The sequence below is a fragment of the Egretta garzetta genome, unplaced genomic scaffold, assembly GCF_000687185.1.
Source record: "Egretta garzetta isolate BGI_Z169 unplaced genomic scaffold, ASM68718v1 scaffold248, whole genome shotgun sequence".
Lineage (NCBI taxonomy): Eukaryota > Metazoa > Chordata > Aves > Pelecaniformes > Ardeidae > Egretta > Egretta garzetta.
The window spans coordinates 3,501,329-3,513,101 of NW_009260596.1; the positions used below are offsets into that span (position 1 = coordinate 3,501,329).

Sequence of the window (11,773 nt, forward strand, 5' to 3'; positions counted from 1 at the left end):
AAAAGCATCTCGAGCTGAGGTAAAAAAACCATGTGACTGTCCCCATCGCAATAAGCGATTTAAAGTCTTTTTATCATATTTCAGTTCTCTCACAGAGAGAATATGCTGGAACATGTCCTGTATTACTTTTTAGTTATAGCCGTCCCCATGTTCCAGCCTCGGCTGCTCACCTTTTTCCGTAGGTGCTCCACTGCGCAGTGTCTTCAATATTCTTTCAAATCCCAGGTAGACCAGCTACTCCGTCATCAGCCGAGTCCTTCCGCCTTTTCATAAAATCACTATGCCATCGCAGGCACATCGGGGTGTGCCATCATAGACACATCAGGGTGGGGGGGTGCCATTGTAGGCACGTTGGGGTGCGCCATCGTAGGCACGTCGGGGTCACCACATGCAGAAGACCAGTCTCCTGACATCGACCAATATGATCTCCAGAAGCCGTTTATTATAGCTTTGCAGACAGCTTTTATACTCTTCCAAGTCCCGTACACACAGTCACGTCGACTTTTCTAATTCATACATGCTACTGTCTATCCAGCAAGCATATAAGCCTCTAACTCACTCATTGGTTATTTCATTATCATCATCTTACCCTACTTGCGGTTACTGCTTCTCTACTCTAGCAACTAAGCATTTCCCCTTTAATAGCGTCCCGTACACTGGCTAAGCATTTCCCCTTTAAGAGCATTCCAATCCTATCAGAACCTGATGTCCTTGTTCTGCTAGGGATGTATCCACAGTTGCTCAAGCCATAGAGCACACTTTAAAATTGACCTAAGCAGAGAATCAAGCTGAGGTCATTTTAACATAAGCTTTTTTTAATAATGGGCAAACCTTTCCTTTTTATTTTATCACATCCTACACCACTTTCCAAAATAGAAAGCACTTAATCAAATACAGTTTTACAGAATGACATATAACAGTAAACAATTCCATCTTACCCACAGAGGTGGGCCAGTGCAGACAGTAGCATGAACTGTGTAACATCCCATGGGTTAGAGATGTTTCAGACCAAAGGGGGAAGTTCCAGATGAACATGGATAACTCCACTGTTTGAAAATGGGCAAGAAAACTCTGTGCAGGAAGGGAGGTTACAAGTGGTTTGTGGAAGAGCTTGAATTGCAGGTTGCAATCTGCATGTTATGATCCAGCAGCTATTTTGTATTACTCCTCTTTATACATATATCTGTCTTGGACTCTCATTTCACAAAGCACTTAAGCATGCAGGACATACACATCTACACGACTACATAAATAACATGTTCCTTTTTTCTCAGAGTGAACAAAGAAAATGAAGTGATGAGCAGAACTCCCTATGGAGCCATCACATTCTCACAAGCATACCTCTGAATGTACTTAGGCAAATACAGAGAGTGAAATGACAATTAACATATGCTGGGTACTTTACCGTAAGTATATAATGATATGATAAGACTAAATTTGTGTCTTTAAAATCCATTGAGAAATACTTTGAACTGTGACAATGAAATAGAAATTGCAGCAACACAATTAGAAAGAATGAATTCTCGTAATCAGATGTATAATTACTACAGGGCATTATGTGACATATTTCATTCTGACTTAGATGAAACAAATGGTTCAATGATTTTTGAACTTAATGAATGTCTGAGGTTATATGGTGATACGTGTGTTTTATCTGTGTGTATAAGCTTTTACAAGGCTTTTCATAAGCTTTCCTCCAATTTAGAGTATGTCCCATACACCTAAATCACCTGTGCACATTTAAAAATCCCTGATTCAGGGATGGAACTTCATTCCAAAAAGCTAGCCTGGAATAACAGTTTATAACTGTGGTGTGTTTGTGTATTTTAACATAAGTGCCTTGTTCTAGATTAAATAGCTTTCAAAATGAAATTACAGTATCTGCACAGGGAAGGTGTGTGCAGACATCTTCAAGAAATGATGTTGAATCAAAGTCATAGAGTAGTGAGAATCAAAAAATCCTAGGAACTAGTGGGAAGTTGGTCTCTGTCCTTAGCAATGAGTAATGGGTATAGTTACCTGGATAGTTTAAGTTATGACCTAATTTCAAAATACAGACTGATGTCTTCATCAAGAAAATGTCCTCCTCAGAGCAGCCACAACTAATTTTGCTCCCTGAGCTGAAACCCTGAGACTTAATTGCTATGACTGTTGGATGCCTATTTGCAGGTGATGTTATTATTGCTAAACCTATATCCATCTGTTTCACTAAGCCCATTTCTTTTTCCATAATGATCATTTGCAGTACTAGTTCTCCAGGTCACATTCAGCACTATTTTATCATTACTTTATTTCAAGGCAAAAGCCTTATTTCTTTTCCCAGAAGATACATTTTGAGTGGAAAAATATTCTGAAATATTATGATAATGATTGTGGCTCCAGACGTGACCCGGGCAATTCTGATACTTGTTAGATCCACATCCTGCCCACTATGTACTGATTCCCTCATGTACTACACAGACCACTTCACCACCAGTCCAGCAAGGTCTTGTTCATATTTATCTTTATTCTTCATAAATAATCAGTAAATGCTGTCAGTAAGACAGGAGAGGGTGAATATATGTAGGGATCTTGATCTTAAAAAAACAAAAAAGACAACAAAAATCCTTTCCCAGAGCCATGCATTTACATCTGATTTTGGGAAACTGAAATCAAAAATTGTTGTGTCATACTTCCACAATTCCTGAAAAACTGTAAGATGCTTTGAAGACTATGCTTGCACCATCATTTGGGGAAAAAAATAAGAGGGCATAGGGGCAAGTAAAATAATTTTAGATCTATTTTTTTTCTTTTAAAACCATGCTAAACTTATTGAGTTATGCTCATCACAAAGTTTTCCCAACTCACTGACTGTCCTTAGTATTTTCTAGAGAAGACTAGCTGTGGAGATTTTTCTCATTCAGAAATATCTACTTAACTTTGATTGCCCTTTTATATCTTTTGTGTTTTAATTTGCTGGAACCCTAATAATCACCTGAGCCAGTCAGGTCCTTGGCTTTGCAGCAGTAGTGTCAGAGATTTTAATCAGAAGGCAACATAGACTTTCTGCGTAGGAAACATACATCACACCCCTAGTATCTTTGGAATATCAATCTCTGTGTTGTAAACGAAACTTGCTTCAATAAGACTTATCTTGTCTGTCCCTTTTCCAGATTAGACTCATAGTGAAAATACAGTTTATATAAGATAGTGTTACAAAATGCCAGCAAAAGAAGTAATATACAGGACAAAAAAATTTGTTTACACAGTACCTTATCTCTTTTCCCCTTTGAACGGAGCATGCCTCTAAGTCTATCAACTCTTAGGATTATATAGTCTTAAATAAGAGTAAATTAGAAATTTAAAACCATATACCTGTTGATTTCCCTTCATAAATCAATTAAGGTCAATACATAGATAGTATTGTTCTTAATCAGTACAATACCTGATCATTAGAATTAGGGTTTATGTAAAGCAATAGGTCAAGCAAATGACAGAAGACTGGCTCTGATTCAAAATAGTACTGTGCTGAGTAGGGCAGATTAAAAAGAGAAGAAGAATGAGAATTAAACTAAGGGGTTTTTTTTCTGGTAGATATAAGGTAATAGATTTTCTGTTGAAGTGTCACTCTCTCATAAAGATTATAGTCCATATAAAAAAGGGAGGAGTTGAGAAGGCAGTATTAGTCCTAATAATTAGAATTTATTTTAATGCTGTCTCCAAATCCATGCACACTGAGCATCTATCCTTGCTAAATATGCCTGGCCCTTGGCCACAGGTCAACCTCATCCTAGAGCTTTTGTGAGTGTTGGCCTCCTAACCCTTTGTCTCCCATCCTGCTGCCCTCAGGTGTCCTCGAATTTAGTCAAACACCCAGCAACCGCACAGCTCTCCACTTGTGGCATCTCGCCTTCCTGCATGCCTCTTTGCTGCCTCTCAGGGCAAGGTGAGACCCTTGAAGCTGATACCTGTAGAGGACCTCCTGGATAAGGTTGACAGCTGTACTGTAGGCTCAAAGGAGCAAGATTGCCAGGGAAGGAGAGTTGGACCTAATATTTTCACTAATGTTAATGGCTACAACTTTCATATATATAATACCATTTTTAAAAGATAGCTAAAATCAAGCAATTCTTAAACTGGCAAGCACTGACAGTATAAACCTTCTGAAGTAATTGTTCAGCTGAAGAGGAATTAAATTATACCAATCCCGTAATTCAGTGTTCATCAACATGAGTTAGTCATGCCATTTGGACTATTTAACATCATGGAGAACTCAGGCTGCTCAGACACCCCGGAAAAGGTACCACTTTATTACATAGGAGAGAATTTGTTTCCATGACCACTGAGTTTCTTAACTTGTAATAATATCAACATAAAATTAGAGTGAACATTAGGCAGGGGAGGAATACTGTGACCTAGTATTTTTTTGTCACCGACCTCTGCTGCCCGGAATCATTATATTTAATCTGAATTTTCCAAATATTTTCCCTTTTTTCTTCCACTGTGTTTGTTATTATGCTGGTAATTTGCTCTGTTATTAGGAATGTAGCCAGTATGGTTTTCTAATTGGGAGCCATTTTACACAGTTATTTTTATTTTAGAAAAAGAAAGCTCTGTGACCCACTTTTCATTTTCTCTAGCAATGACCAAAATGCAGCTGTTTTCATGACCCAGAATGCCATACTCTGAACAAGAAGTTATGACTACTTCTTACACTTAATACCTGTTTCTGTAAAAATGTTCCTTATTACAATGAACCTGACTTACAAATCTTTCATTAGAAAATCCCACTTGGCTATTAAACAGTACTAATGTTTTCCTATTGTGCTTAAAAATGAATAATTCATATCCTCTATGACAATAAACTAGGATGATGAGTAACAGGGCAGAACAAATACGCTATTATGTCCTATTTTTTATATTTTACCATGTGCTTGCTGTGTGGGATTTTCTGCCTTCTTTTTTGTTGGCTAGGGTGAATTTTTTTAAAATATATTTTTATATATATATGTATGAATAAATATGTATATAAGATGGATGGATCAAAATAAATGAGCTTTGGTGTGTGTCTGTGTACATTTTTCCCCACGCACATCATACTCATGGCACTTCAAGAACTTCAAGGAAATAAAAAAACCTGATCAGGGAATAATTGCTTGGAGAAGCTCAGCTCTTCTGTGCACTGTCATTTCCCTGAACTGTGCCATGGCTGCACATACAGCCTTTTTTTTTTTTTTTTCTTCTTTTTCCCTGTGCAAACAGTTGTCAGTTAGAGTTTCAAAGTATTCACTAACATGTCTCACACAAAGTGGGTGAACCACAAGGAATGTCTCCTGATGAACCATAACTGTAAGTCTTCTTTCATGCTTCCTGCCAGCTTATTTATTAAAAAAAAAACAGCAAATGCAAAACAGCAAATAATTCCTTCAGGGCAGAGAGAAACTGTACTACTGTTACTGCTGGGAAGGGAACAGGAAGGGAAAAAGATATTAGAAACTTAAAACCTAGTGAGTTTTGACCAACACATTGCTATCAGCCAGGCCATCATTAGCTCAGCTCCTTTCCTTGAGATTCTCCACCATGTGGGAGCGGATTAGTCCAAGAATGGCAGCCTAAGAAGACATTCCTCCAGCAGAAAAAGAACGAGCATGTTTCTCTATGTGTGACAAATCATGCCCTTCCAAGGGGGACAACCTGAGCCCACCTGGTTATTCCATTCACAGAAACTTAGCATTTCAACCCTTTCTGTTGATTTGAGTTAAAACCACTGACCCAATTTTATTTAAAAAAGAGAAAAGGTCATTTGAGAAAAAGTAAAACTTTCATTTTATTCCTAGTAAATACTGCATTATACTACTTGTTGAAAACGGGAGGTGTGTCTCAGTTTAATTAAGGTAATTGTGGCCCAGAGCATTGGGAAACAAAAGAATTAATCCTGGAGCATGTATTGGGGTATTAGGGTTTGACAAAACTTCTACTTCCAGCCAAGTTTCCTTGCAACGCATCCTTAATTAACATGCTATTATTTGTAAATGTTGCCAAACACCCATAAAAAGCCAGTTGGAGTTTGTTTAAATTAATTAGACAGAGCTGCTGCTCCCAACACCCTCTCTGCAGAGCGTGCTGGCACCCACACCTCTTTGTGCTTCTCCATGAGGCCTCTTCATGCAGCAACCCTCACGCACTGGGGATTTGGCCACTGCAGGGGCAGGCAGGGCAGGCTCCTGCCAAGCAGAGGCCCAGCGCCATCAGCCTAGCATCCACAGACACCGACACCACCCGGCCACCCTCATTGCACCCACTGACTGGGCTCCCCTGCACCCCTATGAGGCACCTGGACAGGCCTGGCCTCCTCCCAGCCTTGGTCTCTGAGCTGGTGACAGGAGGCATGGGTTCTGCAGTACCCTCAGCACTGAAACAAGTTCAATCCCCTCCTGTCAGAGGGAAGAAAGGATCTGCAGCTGAAGGAAAAAATGTATTTTTCCTGTTGTATCTGCTCTATCTTCTGGCAGAGCTCGCCCAGCGGGGCGCAGTGCAGCAGAGGCCCAGCCAGGTCAAGCCGCCAGGTTGGGGTGCAGCGGTGCAGTGCAGCCCTGACGAGGAGTCTGAAGGGGGACTGGGGTGTGCTACAGAGCAGTCACCTCCCTGCAGATACACATCCGTACACATGACTAGCAAAGAGAGTTGTAAAAAAGTGTCTACAATTACTGCCATGTTCTCCCTGTGCCTGCTTTTCAGTCTGGGAAGATAACTGAACCACACAGGTAAGGTGCAGATCCACTACCACACCCATAGGGTACAGGCCTGGTTGGAAACTTGCATTGTTTGGTTAATATGGTCTGCTTCTCCTCCACCACACTGCTCTTCATTTTTTTGTCTGGAAAATTTAATTGTAAAATCGTAAGTAGTTCTGACAAAGTCTGTGGCTGGACAAAATACTCCCCTCCTGTCAGAGGGAAGAAAGGATCTGCAGCTGAAGGAAAAAATGTATTTTTCCTGTTGTATCTGCTCTATCTTCTGGCAGAGCTCTCCCAGCGGGGCGCAGTGCAGCAGAGGCCCAGCCAGGTCAAGCCGCCAGGTTGGGGTGCAGCGGTGCAGTGCAGCCCTGACGAGGAGTCTGAAGGGGGACTGGGGTGTGCTACAGAGCAGTCACCTCCCTGCAGATACACATCCGTACACATGACTAGCAAAGAGAGTTGTAAAAAAGTGTCTACAATTACTGCCATGTTCTCCCTGTGCCTGCTTTTCAGTCTGGGAAGATAACTGAACCACACAGGTAAGGTGCAGATCCACTACCACACCCATAGGGTACAGGCCTGGTTGGAAACTTGCATTGTTTGGTTAATATGGTCTGCTTCTCCTCCACCACACTGCTCTTCATTTTTTTGTCTGGAAAATTTAATTGTAAAATCGTAAGTAGTTCTGACAAAGTCTGTGGCTGGACAAAATACAGGAGGAAAGATTTTTAAATGTTGAGCAGATGATAAAGAGAAGAGATCAGCTTGGCTCAGACCTAAATTAAACATGACAGGGTGGGAGCAATCAAGTAAGGACTACACTTTATTGTGGCTAAACCAGTGCCCTCCAAGATAAGCTGTAAGGAATATTAGCTTCTGCCTTCTGAAATTATAAAGCTTATTTTTATGCATATACATACATTTACATGTGTATGCATGTGTGTGTATATCTGTACGTATATATACATATAGGTAAAGAAAGCTAGATATTCTGTTTTCCTTTTGTCCTCATTGTGCCTCATCTTCTTCATTTGGAAAAATAATGCTTCAGTGAACAGTTACAGTAGTATTACACTATAACAAATAAGAATAATCTAGTAAGAATCATCCATCCTCCCAACTTAAACATTGATTTCTTATTGTAACGGAGGTTATCCCTCTCCAGAACTTTTGCTGAATATGGTATTTTACCACGGTAATAAACAAATAAGAGATGCTGGAAGCTATTCTTTGTCATCTTTGTATTGCTCTCACCAATTCCCACTTGACAACCCAGTGATTTAGATGCAGTATATAATGTTTTTGGAAGATCTTTTCTAAAGGCAATGTTAGGTAGCCTAATCTGTTCTGTTTGTGACTCAGTTGCATTTTCACTGGCTGATGCTCATTTCATATGAATCTTGTTTGCCATCCACCTACAAGGAATACAGAAAAGATGTTGCAGCCAGACACATTTCTGTATCTCACAGTAGTAATTTAGCACAGAGAATACCTAGCTGTCTCTATAGATTCAACAGATAAATGAAGCTATCATCGGTGAAACTGAAAAAATTTCATGCCTTGCTAGCAGATAATTGATCTTTGTTCTCTCATAGTCTTGCTTGCAAACAAAACAGATTTCTTCCAAGCTACCCTTTAACTGAGAGCTAAAATAAAGTGAAAGATTTCTAGATTTTAATCTTAATTCCACAACCTGAAGGACTTTAAGGACAAGGAAAAGTCTGTAGAACAAAGGTTAATACCAACACAAAGAATTCATATGGAGGATATGTCTGTCTAACAAAGGGTTCCACAATCCACAAATGCAAGAAAAAACATTTCCTTGTCTGATAAGAAAAGTGCTGTTTTATGGTTTAGTCCTAAATTCACTGAAAATGTTGGTATCTGGTCTGAGCTATTATAATAAGACTGCATGTAGACACCTAACATATCCTTCTATTACAGGCCAGTGGACAGAGGTAAATATGGCTGGCTGGCTCAGCTTCCCCCATAGTTGCCATTGCAGCTGTTTTATTTGTATAAAGAAGTGCTTTTGTCAGCAGAGAAACCCTAAAATGGTAGTGTAGACTGAATTAACTTTTCATCTAAATGGGAACTTTCTAACATTGACCAAAAGAGTATTAACAATTGGGAAAATTAGCATACATTCTGACAGTACTATGATGTCTCTAAGAATAAGAAAACCTCCACTGAAAGTGGCAGTCTGCTTCAAATATTTAATTGTAAAAAATTGTGAGGAAGATTCCATTTTAATTTCAAAAAAAATCAATTTTACTTCTATCCTGAAAGAATATTTCAATAGAGAAATATTAACTTGATGTAAAAACTTCAAACATTGTAATGCAGAAACAAGAATCACTTCTTATTCTAAAAATGCAGGTATATGTGTTAAAAAGTGTCTCATTTGTGTTAACCTGATTATATGTGAAATGTTTCTTTTCAGGATAAATTCTGTTGACTGCTTAAGAACTCAGACGAGGGAGTGTATGCAGAGAATTCTCAGATCTGGTAGATCCAAATCCATCATAAGCAGGACAATAGTAAACTACATAAGCAAGGTATATTAAACCTTAAAAGTGTGTGCAATACTATAAATCATGAGTTATTTATCAGAGATATAAAAATAAGCATGTTTTCTTGAGAGTTAAGGCTTGGGAATTTTGAAATTGATTACAGTGAGAAATATGAATGCAGTAAATATGGTGGGGTTTTTTGAAACTATATTCACAGTGGCATGTCTGAATGAATGAAGAAAATTATAATGGATAATTATGAGATCTAGTTGTTGCATTCCACCATCTAATTTTGTGAATGGCCAAGTACATTAAATTATTACCATAGGTATATTTCTGCAATAGGGTAGAAGAAGCAGAGCTTAGCCAAGGCTACTTGGGGAGTGACATTGTACGGAAGTTCCCTCCATGGATGATGATCCTCTGCTGGCACAGCTGGCTTCTACACAAGTGAAAGTGATGCATAACTGAAATGAGAGCAAAAATTGAGTGATAGACTATGTTTGTATTCCAGTTTTCCATACAGTTCTGTGCTGTGCTAACAGCCACTTTGAGTTTAGGTACATTAGGCCTTAAACCAAGTGCAGATGCACAACTTCTGCCTTCCTCCATCTCCACATGTGTAATTCTGAGCTGGCTCCTCAGACAGAGGAAGGGGGCAAAGACTCACCGTTCTCAGTGGTGCCAGCCAGCACCTTACAGGACTGACTGACATGCTGCACAAAAGCAGTATGTATGGAAAATCCACCTGGAAAACTCATTTAGCTTCTCACCTAGGAGAGTATTTTTGTTGTAGTCCTTGCAATAACTGTTGCTGTGAAACCTGCTTAAATGAGTAAATTATGACTCCTCTGTCCTGGCTCCAGCCCAGCAGTGGGTGTAGTGCACAGGTCTTCCTGGTCCACCCATAGCAGGGTAGACAGCAAGGGAGAGACACAGCTATAACTTCTTTCTCCATGCTGCCACCCCATGCATCTCTAGCTTGCATCCACACACAAAGGGTCATTTTAGGAGTCTATTCCCTCAGGAAGGCATGTGTCACAACACCAGCACCTCACTAGGAAAACCTGAAATCCTTGCTTTAATCTGCATGAGTTTTGTAAAATTTTCTCCTTGTCCTGTCCCTATTGTCTGGTTGTTTCCTTCTGCCTGAAGGCCTTGGAAGGGGTCAGGGAACTGAGATAGTAATGTGGTACGAGGAATAAATTGATGACAGCCAAAGGGGCAACTAGAGAGAACTGAAGTCACAGCTGGATATTTGAGACCCAATTACTGGGAAAGTAACAGGCAGCCCTAATTTCATCAGACTTCTAAGTACTGACCAACTGCTCAAGGGAAGAACAGATTCTCTAAGTAGCACAGCAGTAAATTGAAGAATAACTGGCATCAGCCCAAAAATAAGGATGTGTAGCTCTGGGGGGAAAAAATAGCTGTAAGATTAATGCAAAAATACAGTTGTCAAAATTAAAGTGAATTTATTCTGGCAGAGACAGGAGAGATAGAAGGAAAAGTTGAGTTCTTGTAATATGAAAGAGGTAAAAATTAAACAGCCTACAACATAAATATGAATATAATACAGACTATAAATGTTGTGGAATTGGAATTTGTGGTAACAAGTGCAGGAGAATAGTTCACAAAGCCTGTTCTTAACTAGATGAACAGTAAGGTTTTCCAGATATAGGTTAGGTGCCCACAATGGTGCTTCTGTGAATGACCACAGGTACTGTTGTCTTTATTGAACTATTAGGTATTGATTGGATCTTCACCTTACACTGAGGTCCACTTGCGGTTGAAAATTTATATGCCTAAAATCCTGGAAAAGCTCATTCTGTTAGCATTGTGGAACTGACGCTGACAGGATCAAGGTCAGAGAACAGCATAGCTCAGTCAGGGCAATGTTCTTTAAAAGAAACAGCCCAGCAAGCAGAGCAGCTTTGCAGCACTCCACTCCCCCACACTGCAAGAGAAAGGCTGAGTTCCTGTCAGGCTTTTCTGCCTGTCCTCTCTCACAGTGTCAGGACTACCAAGCACAGACTACCAAGGTCTTCTAATACTGTAAAACTGAATCCCCACCCAGCAGAGATAAATTAGTAGTTTGTTGTCTGGAATATGCGTAACTGCAAATGACCACATATCTTGACTGCCCCTGCAACTTCTGAACTATCTGGATGTTGACGCAGAAGTCATGGACACTGCACATGATCAATGTGATCAAGCAAATGCCAATTTATTGTTGATACATCCCGGTTAATATAGCTCTTCTACTTCCTTATCATGCACAAGTTCCTAACTAATTGGTTAACTATATCTGTACACGCGCTCTTAGCTACGATATGATTCGTTAAAGTCTCTTGTCCACGCGCATGGTATTCTCCGTCTGCGTCCTGCTTTGCTTTCTGATCTCAGTCACGTACACCAACTTTTCTTCTTCTTTTCAAGGTTGTTCTCATCATTTTCTGACCACAGGCGGCTCCCACAATGTCCTTGAGGCTTACTGCTCACAAGCATAACAGGTGCATTCGGTCTGGATTGTTCACTAAGTGT

The 11,773-nt window shown here is 39.8% G+C and overlaps 1 long non-coding RNA gene across 1 annotated transcript in view; it reads left to right on the top strand.

Moving 5' to 3' along the window:
* LOC118452888 overlaps positions 1 to 400 on the top strand; it is a 13,275-nt gene extending 12,875 nt beyond the window's left edge. The window contains exon 3 of the long non-coding RNA XR_004842754.1: positions 371 to 400. This is a non-coding gene — a long non-coding RNA (uncharacterized LOC118452888). The remainder of the gene's footprint in view (positions 1 to 370) is intronic.
* Positions 401 to 11,773: the final 11,373 nt, after the last annotated feature.